Here is a 9,812-nt window from a genome sequence, read left to right on the forward strand (position 1 = left end):
TTACGAACTACCGGGTTGATAAAATTAAAGAAGGGAGTTCCAGGAGTTGTAGCATTATTGCTACAATACTGGAGCCCACCAATTACAAATCCAAAGACCCAATCCCTCTGAGACCATATGAAAACATATGTGATGATTTGTAAGTTTATGGGGATCTAGCCCAATTAAAAAGTGTTATGAACTTGGATCCAATATGTTTGGAAACCCAAAGGGGAAGTAGACCTCCATCTGGGTTCCAAAGGTTTCTTTACAACTGTATTTTATAACCTGGAAGACAGAGACAGGGTGTTTGAGGGAGGACCGTACTTCCTTTCCTCCGTAGGGTTGTACATGATACCCTAGAAGGAAAATTGCATCCCAAAGAAGGAAACATTTACCTTTGTTCTAATGTGGATGAGTTTTATTCTTTACCTCTAGATCACTAGATGCCAACAACACTAGAAGCTATTAGGAACTCGCTAGGACGATTTCTAAAGCTATCATAGGCGACCTAGCAGGGTAAATACATTGTGTATGCCCAGATTTGTGTCGAAATGGATGTCTCGGGTGCTCTTCCAGATGGAGTAACTCTAGAATTCCAAGATGCAATATGGTCATAAATCATTGACTACAAGAAAATTCCTTTCCGTTGTAGAATATTCCATGAACATGGACATCTCTTTAGAGAATGCCCTCTTAATGTTAGGATAGAACAACCAAGAAATCATTCATACAAATACCCTAAGGGTTTCACAAAAGTGGGTGTGAAGGGTAAAATATGAAGGAAGCAATAGACAAAGACTTCCAAGGGAAAAAAGGAATCAAAGAACTGCTATGATTTCTTAGCTAATAAAACCCTACAGGAGGAAATAGTGACAAGAAAATCTCATGAAACAAAGGAATAGGAAATAGTGACACAAGATCCTCTAACCCACACAGAAAACTGGGGTAAACCAAATCAACCACAAGTGAAGGACAAGGACCTAGGAAACCCAATGCAGTCTCCAAAGTTAGACGAAGATTTGGAAGTGACTCCAAGAGAAGAAGGGACATAAGATCCAAATCTAAGGGAGATTGTTGAATGAGAAGGATTAGATCTTCCACATATGTTAGAATAGTGGAAAGAGCAAGGTGTGGAAACAATCCCTAAAGAATAAATATATCGGATCCAATACCTATTCCCTGCACGGGAAGAAACCAGACTAAGAGGAACAAAGAGATTGCATGGAGAATGAAAAGGATTGGGAGTCAAATTGTTGAGTGCCCAAAACATCTAGAACCCCAAGAAAGCTCACAGAAAAAGGGGGAGGAAATATAATAGTGCTTCTCTCCAGGAGGTCAGAGGCTTATTGATAAACTCAAGTAAGATGAATCATAGAACCCTAACTCCGCCCCACCCCCCATATTACAATGAAAGTTTTAACATGGAATATAAGAGGCTTGAATAGCCGAAGAAAACAAAGGATCCTTAACGATAAGATGAAAAAAGAAAACTCAAATATCATTTTCATATAAGGGACTAAGTGTTCAGTCGAACATCTGAAAATAAGTGGTGGGGAATTTTGGGATAGATATGAATATGTAGATATCGAAGTTTGGAATGTTGCAGGGGGGATCTTAACCCTGTGGAACCCTTAGAAGATAAATCTCATCTCTTCTAAATCCACTCGATACTCCCTCTCTATAGTTATGTGAATCATTGGTTCACCAAATCCAATACTCTGTACGACTGTGTATGGCCCCCAAAGGATCAATGAGAAGCTCAACTTACTCCAATCTTTGGAGGATCTCGAAAAAAGGAATCCACACTCGAAATGGATATTGGAAGGGGATTTTAACATGATTCTCACCCTGGAAGAAAAGAAAGGAGGCACAAGGAAACTAGGTTGTGACTCATATGGTTTCCAAAATTTTATTGATACCACAAATTTTTTGGCAATAGAAGCAACAAATGGGATGTACACCTAGAATAACAAAAGAGGGGGGGAATATCTAGTGGCCTCTCATCTAGATAGTGTTATAGTTTTGAAGGAAATAATCCTCCAAGGAAACAATATAGAGACTAATATTCTACATTGTGGTGGATCTGAACATTGTCCTGTCCTTTTGGATGCTCAAATAATGGGAATACCAACAAATATACCTTTCATATTCGAGGGATTTTGGCTAGATCATCCTAATTTTGTGGAAAAAATGAAACAATGGTGGCAGGATATGGGAGAAGCTCGAGACTCTAAAATGTTTAAACTACAACAAAAACTAAAGCAAGTCAAAGATAAGATCAAACAGTGGAATAGGAATGATTTTAGAAATATATTCCAAGCCAAAAAAGAATTAGAACACTAAGTTAATGATATTTAAAAATATGTAGCCGAAGAAGGATATAATGATGAAAAGAAAGAGCTAGAATGCTCCATCCAATAGGAATGGGAATAGAGATGCGGACAAGAGGAAAAATGATGGAAATAAAAATCTAGAATACAGTGGCTACGGGAAGGAGAAAAGAAAACTAAATTCTTCCACAAAACAATTGTATCCCATGGGAACCATAACATAATCCTAGAATTAAAACATAGGGAAGGGAACATCTACCACAACTTTCAAGAGATAGAATACATTCTAGTTCAACACTTTCAAGAAATAGCAACCAAACCCCAAGGAGATAGATTGGCTAATATGTAGAAAATATTGTAGCATGTGTTGAACCTCAAAATTACCCTCTCCTTGACAACTTTTCTCACTTCTGTCCCTTGTTTTCCATAAAAAGACAGATCCCCATCACTGATAAATGATAGATTTTGTCTCAAGGAGGACATTAAATGATTGACGTGTTATACTTTTATGTTTTTGCTATTCGAATAAGTTTTTGCAAATTAGCTACAGAACGCAGCCTATTCTACAGCTAACTGTGTGTTCCGTAGCTACTTCCATGGTTTAGTAGGTTACAGGTGTCAAATGAAGAAACTAGCCACATGGGCATCTCTGGAATCGTCTCGACATGGATCCTATCCTAGTCACCAACCCATATCAATAAAAAAGCCAACTCAAGACCACAATCAAAGGTGGAGTCAAACATATGAAACCCGGAAGCAATATGACTCTTTGTCTATCCTTTCGTGGTTAATTAATAAATCCAATAGTTCTATTGAATCATTAACTCGGATCAACCACCTGTGTCAACGGTTATGTGCAACCACCTTGTTTGAATTCAAGTCACCTGTAGCTGATCAAACATTTACGTAGTCCGGTTGTGATTCGTGTAGACCACCTGTAACTAATTTTCCTCAAAAGATAGTTAGGAATATTTTTCTTTTAAATACAAGTTGTACAGAACCGGAAAGGGTTCGAAGTTTTTGATGTATTAAGTTTAGACTTATCAACTCTGTATTTTGGACTTTTGTTCCTGTTTTATAATACAAAGTCATGTGTTGATTGATGATCATTTGAAGGAGCATTTTAAATTAAGTTAGCAGCTCAACCCAGTCAGTTGCAAAGGGCCCCTGCGCTGATGGAGGTTTTCTTTTCATTTGTTTTTTTTTTTGGTTTAGTTTTAATTTCATCATTTTCTTTTAGCAGTGTTTGTAACTTAGGTTGATTTCTTTTAGTTATGATCAATAGCATAATGTTAGAATCTAATTGTGTAGTCTTGTTTCTCCAATCCATTTCATAAAGGAAATGACTTTGTTTCTAAACAGAGTAAGATTGAAAGTAATGAGGATGCATTGTTGATTAGTTTACTCACTGTTTTTGTTATTTATTTCTAGTTCAGGTTGTCAATGCACAATATTAGTGAATTTTTTTGGTCACCATTTCAAGCTGATATCCATCCTAAACTAAATGGCTAAACATTCACTTTACATAAGGGTTGAAACCAATTAGTTACCTTCTGCATGTCTTTATTTAGTTTTTTCTAGATCATGAAGTACAGAAGTTGCTTGAATTCCATCTCAAGGAGGTTATCTTTGAAAATTGAAGGTTAGAGTAACTAGAAGTACTTCAGTTAATTTCATTCCCTGTATTTATTTCAACATGACTTACAACTTTACCTTTTGGTTTTAAGAATTAGATTCATGAATTAGGATTAGATGACAAGATAGGATAGATGCTCTGTTTTTTTTCTTCTTTTAACTTAGATTTTGAATAGTTTTAAGCTCTTGGGTTCACCTTTAGGAAGTTTAGGTTCAGTTTCTCATAGTTGAAATTGTACATCATTAGGAATCAAAGAACAGAGACCCCCAAAAAAATATAAAATACAAAACAACGAAGTAAGAAGGGTTAACTAAGCACATACAGTGCACTACACTTCATCAGCTTACGAACCTCGGTTGATAATTTATGCAAAGCAATTTAGGACACTAAATTGACTAAAAATTTTGGCGCCATTGCCGGGGAAGTGTAATTAGGTAACCTTATCTCTTACATTAAAAAAAAATGATATGCATAGAGAAAGAGACTCTAGGGGTAGATTTATAGCTAGAGGCAGGAGTTAAATTCCTACAACACCACCTACTCCACCAAGAACAAGAAGAGAGACACCTCCATCTCAAGCTCATACTCCCAGCCATAGAACTCCTAAGATTCTAAGGTCAGAAATCCAATCAAAAGAATCTCCTGCTTCATCTACCAAGGTAGTCCTAGAGGAGAAAAATCTTGGGTCTCCAACAGTAGGAGTAGCCTTTTTCACCTCCACAGGGGAGCACATTTTAGTTGAAGAATTAGGAATACCTGGTGAGGAATAAGAAGTAGAACCTCTCTCCCATGTCCCATTAATAGAAGAACTAGAGGAAGAGAAAGTAACCTTGCAGGTTGAACCTTATATTAACTCTGAAGAAACTATAATGGCAGAAGAAGGAGAGGATGGAGAATTCACACTGTTTGGAGGGGGTAAAGAAAGAGGTAGAGGAAATAATGGAGGAGGCTGAGGAAATAGGGAGATAGATAATTCTTTTGGATTCCCTATAGTGGATGAAGAAACAAATGCCACAATGAAAAATATCTCACCTTCTGTCCTCCCAAATTTCCATGGGTTAAAAACTGAGGATCCTGAAACATTTTTATTTGAGTTTGAAGTCTTGTGCAGAACCTATGATTATTTAGAAGACTCTCAAAAACTTAAGTTGTTCCCTTTAACAGTGAAAGGAGCTGCTTTGAAGTGGATCATGGGGTTAGTCACTCAGTCCATTAGAACATGGAATGAAATGAAAAAAGTGTTTTTGAATAGGTATTTGGATTATTGCATGCCTACCAATCACAAATATGAAGTGTTCAAAATGATGCAAAGAGAGGATGAAAATTTAGAGGATTTAATTGAGAGATTCAACCATAATTTGAAAAGAGCAAAGATGGACAATTTAGATGAAGATACCTTAAGAGCTCTTTCATTAAAAGCCATTAGAGATGAGTGGATAGATATCATTAACATGATGGGGAAGGGAGATATCTCTCAACTCCCATTAAATGACATAGGAGAATTATGCGTTCATCTCTTAAGAGGGAAATCCAAAACTGGGAAAGGTCTAAGAGATCCTTCTCTTGTTAGAGTAAATAAATCTGCAACTGGATCAGTGAGTAGGGAAGAAATTGGTAATATGCTTGATGAATTCAAAACAGATATTCTAGGGAGCCTTAGTGAGAAAATAGACACCCTTAAATTGAAAAACAAGTAGAAAACTGAGGCTGATGCTTTAGCTATTTTCTGTCCAAAATGCAGAAAAACAACATGCTCTAAGAGAATGCCCTTTGGATGCAAAAATTATAGAGACTTGTATGATTTGCTCAGAAAACCATGAGACCAAGGGTTGTCCTTCGATTCCAGGTCTTAAGGTTGTTTTTCAAGAAGAAACAGTTCCAAATTCAGCATAACCTCTTTGCTTTGTCTCTAGAAGACCTTGGCAGGGGCCACAAAATCAGGGATTTAACAATCAAATGTATCTTCAGCCCCCACCAATTTGGAATTCTTGGCAACAACCTTGGTCTCAACCTCAATCTCAATCTCAACCTTGGCCTCAACCTCAATCTCAATATCAACCTTGGGCTCAAGGAGTACAAAATCCTTATGGGAGATTTTCTCAATATTATCAATATCCTCCATCATATCAGAATTATCCTCCCCCACACATTCCATAACAAAATCAGCAGCCACAACTTCAAAATCATAACCCTCAAATTTCATTACCGTTTCCACAACAAAACCAAAATCCTCAACTCTTACTACCATTTCAGCAGAGACCAAATCAGCTACTTGCCCAACCAATGCCAAACCCCAACAATAAAAATCCTCAGAATACTTACAAGGTGTAAGGAAAACAATTTCCAACTTATATGATCACTCCTCTAGATCTCAATGATGTTCAACTAAGATCTGGTAAGATATTAGAAAAGGAAAGGCCTTCTGTAGTTATTCAGGAACAAGACAATTCTGAGGAAGATTCTCTACAGCCCAATAAAAGTTTTGAGGGAACATCTCTCCAAAACCAAAATACTGAAAATGAAAAACAGAAAGAACTAGTGAACTCAACTCCTATCATTGAGAAACTAGTATCTACTTCTGTACCTCCTTTTCCTGAAATATTACAAGTTGATAGAGGAGTAGAAAAGCATATCATGTTGCCTAATTATGATTTTCTAGATGAATTACAAAATGTCTATATCAAAATCCCTTTGTTACAAGCCATTAAGGAGATTCCAATCCTAGCTAAAACAATAAAGGAGTTGAGCATAAAGAAACCAGGAAGAATAGCAAAGGAAACAAAAATAATTCACCTAGTAGGAAAAATAGCAGATATAATGATGGGAAAAATTGCCATACAAAAATATGTAGATCGAGGAAGTCCAATTGTGAAAACACATATCAATGGAGTTTAAATTCCAAATACATTGATTGATTTAGGAGTAGCAATAAACATCATGAGCAAACAAACCATGGAACAACTTAAGCTTCCTAATCTTCTTTACACACCTACATTACTACAATTAGCGGACAGATCTGTACTCAAACCAGATGGTGTTAGAAGATATTTCAGTATCCTTAGATTCTTGGGAATATCTTGTTGATTTTATGATCTTAACCCCCAAGAACAATCTAGGAGGACATCCACTCATATTAGGAAGACCTTGGCTGGCCACAACTGATGCTTTCATTAGCTGTAGATCTGGTGATATGTATATTTCTAATGGGAATTCAACAAAGAAATTCACTCTATATCCTCCAGCAAGAACAATCACAGAAATAGATGATAAAGAATGGATTGATGATGAAAATGACATTCAACCTCTCTTTACTATTTTAGATATTAGTGAAGATAGTCAAATCTTAAATACAATGGAAAATTTTGAATCATCTCCAGAATATGAACATGATCAATTTCAAGAAAAATCCAATATTGAATATTTGTCATCTAGGCAAATGTATCTTTATTCTATGGAAGAATTTGGTAGCTCTACAATTGAAATATTTCCAGGGAGAACATTGAACATAAACAATAACTTGGAGAAATTACAATGGGAAAAGCTAATCAAGACATTACAACAACATTCTGCTGCGTATGCATGGGAATATACTGACATGAAAGGAATTAGTCCTAAGACTTGTATACATCACATCTACATTGAGGAAAACTATAGACCTATCAAACAACCTCATAGAAGGAAGAATCCAAATCTGAGGGAAATTGTGAAAGAAGAGCTGCAAAAACTGCTAAATGTAAACTTCATTTACCTAATTTCAAATAGCCAATGGGTTTCCCCTTTAGTGATTTTGGCTAAAAATAATGGTAAATGGAGGGTGTGCATTGATTACCGAGAATTGAATAAATCTACCAGTAAATATCATTTTCCTTTGCCCTTTATAGATCAAGTGTTAGATACATTAGCAGGTAAGAAGTATTTCTCATTCTTGGATGGTTTTAGTGGTTATAATCAGATTCAGGTGGCACCTGAAGATCAAGATAAAACCACATTTACTTGTCCATGGGGAACCTATGCCTACTGAGTACTTCCTTTTGGGTTATGTAATGCACCTGCAACATTCCAAAGAGCAGTACTAGGAATTTTTCTGATCTAATACATGATTGTGTAGAGGTATATATGGATGACTTTACAGCCTATGGGAATACATTTGAAGAAGCTTTGGAAAATTTGTAAAAATTTCTTAAAATATGTAAGGAAGCAAACCTTTCACTAAGCCATGAAAAATGTTTTATGATGTTTAAAAAAGGTATTGTTTTAGGGCATCACATTCCAAGAGATGGGATTAAAGTTGATAAATCTAATGTTGAAGTCATCTCTAAATTATCAATTCCAAATTGTCAAAAGGATGTTTGAAGTTTTCTAGGATTTACATGATACTATAAACGATTTATAGAAAATTTCACTAAAATAGCATCCCCACTCTTCAAATTACTCACCAAGGATTGTGAATTCAATTGGAATCATGTTAGGTCCCTATAATACTAGTGATTACCCCATTAATATTGTAGTTGTATCCCTTATTAATATTGTTGTGCCCCTATTGTCCCCATATTGTTATTTTTGTGCCTTTATATTATTATTGTTAGGTCGGTTGGGTTATATTGTGATTCCTTAGACTCCTATATATAGAAAGGAGGTTTTGTCATTTGAATCATCCAAGAATTATTCATTTATGTAATGTAAAGGAGGTTTCCCCCTCGAAGAGGCTGAATTCTAAGGCGTTGATCTATCTTTTCTATCTTTTTGTGAGCTAGTTTCATAACATTTGGTATCAGAGCTTTGGATTCTAGGGTTTTGCTGCTCCAAATAGGTCATCGTGGCATTTTCGCTATAATTTTTTTTTTTTTTTTTTTTTTGTGACGTTTCAGAAGTGAAAAAAAAAAACCCATTTGAGACGAAATCGTACTGAACCTTGAGTCCGAATTTCAGAGCCTTTTGCGCTATATTTGTGGAGATATGATCTGAGGAAGTTGGTCTTTTTTCAGACTCCTGAATTACATTACAAACATGTGACTTGAGGAAAATCATCATAACTTTCTCTCTAAGCATTGGATTGAAATTTCGTAAGAAGGTACAGAAAGAGGATGGACTTTAGTTTCTTGTGTATATTTTTCAGAGCCAAAGGTCGAAATAGGGACACGTGGCACGTCGTACAAGTTCGCTCTACTGAACTAGTCTATAATCAGGTCACTGTGGGAGATTTGGCATAACTCTTCCTTGGAGAATCCAATTGGGATCAGACTGGTGGCATTGGAAAGAGGACACAGAGGGCTACTGCAGATCGCAATTTCAGAACTGAATGATCCGAAATTACAGAGATACATCAGAGGCAATATTGAGCTCTTACAAAGTGAAAAAAGGTGTGTAGATTTTTTTAAATTTTTCTTAAACTTGGTTTAAAAAATTATTTTGAAGGAATTCAAAGGGCATAGTAGAGCATTATTATCGGTAACTGATGCCCCGAGGAAAGAAAATGCAAACACCTAGTAAGCAACCTGAAAGCTCTAGCATGACTCATGAAGAAGAGGAAGAAATGCTACATGATATATCAAAATTACAAGACCAAGTGCAACAAATTTCACTCTCACAAAAGCTAACAGAAGCTAAGATAAATGGCGTGGAATCTAAGATACAAGGCGTTGAAGCTAAAATTGACGATTTGAAGATAGATTTGAAGACAGATTTGACAAATTTCCTACAAGAAATACTACTAATGATGAAAGGGTAGTAAAGGAAACTCATGATGCGAACAAAAGAAATGTTAATCATGATTTCATAGACTGTAATGTTGGATCGAAGACCCACCATATTCCAAAAATCGATATGAGGAAGTTTGATGGCAAGGATCCCACAACATGGATATT

Source organism: Pinus tabuliformis, chromosome 6, assembly GCF_031772625.1.
Source record: "Pinus tabuliformis cultivar Carrire ecotype Pingquan chromosome 6, CPIR1, whole genome shotgun sequence".
In the NCBI taxonomy this organism is placed as follows: domain Eukaryota; kingdom Viridiplantae; phylum Streptophyta; class Pinopsida; order Pinales; family Pinaceae; genus Pinus; species Pinus tabuliformis.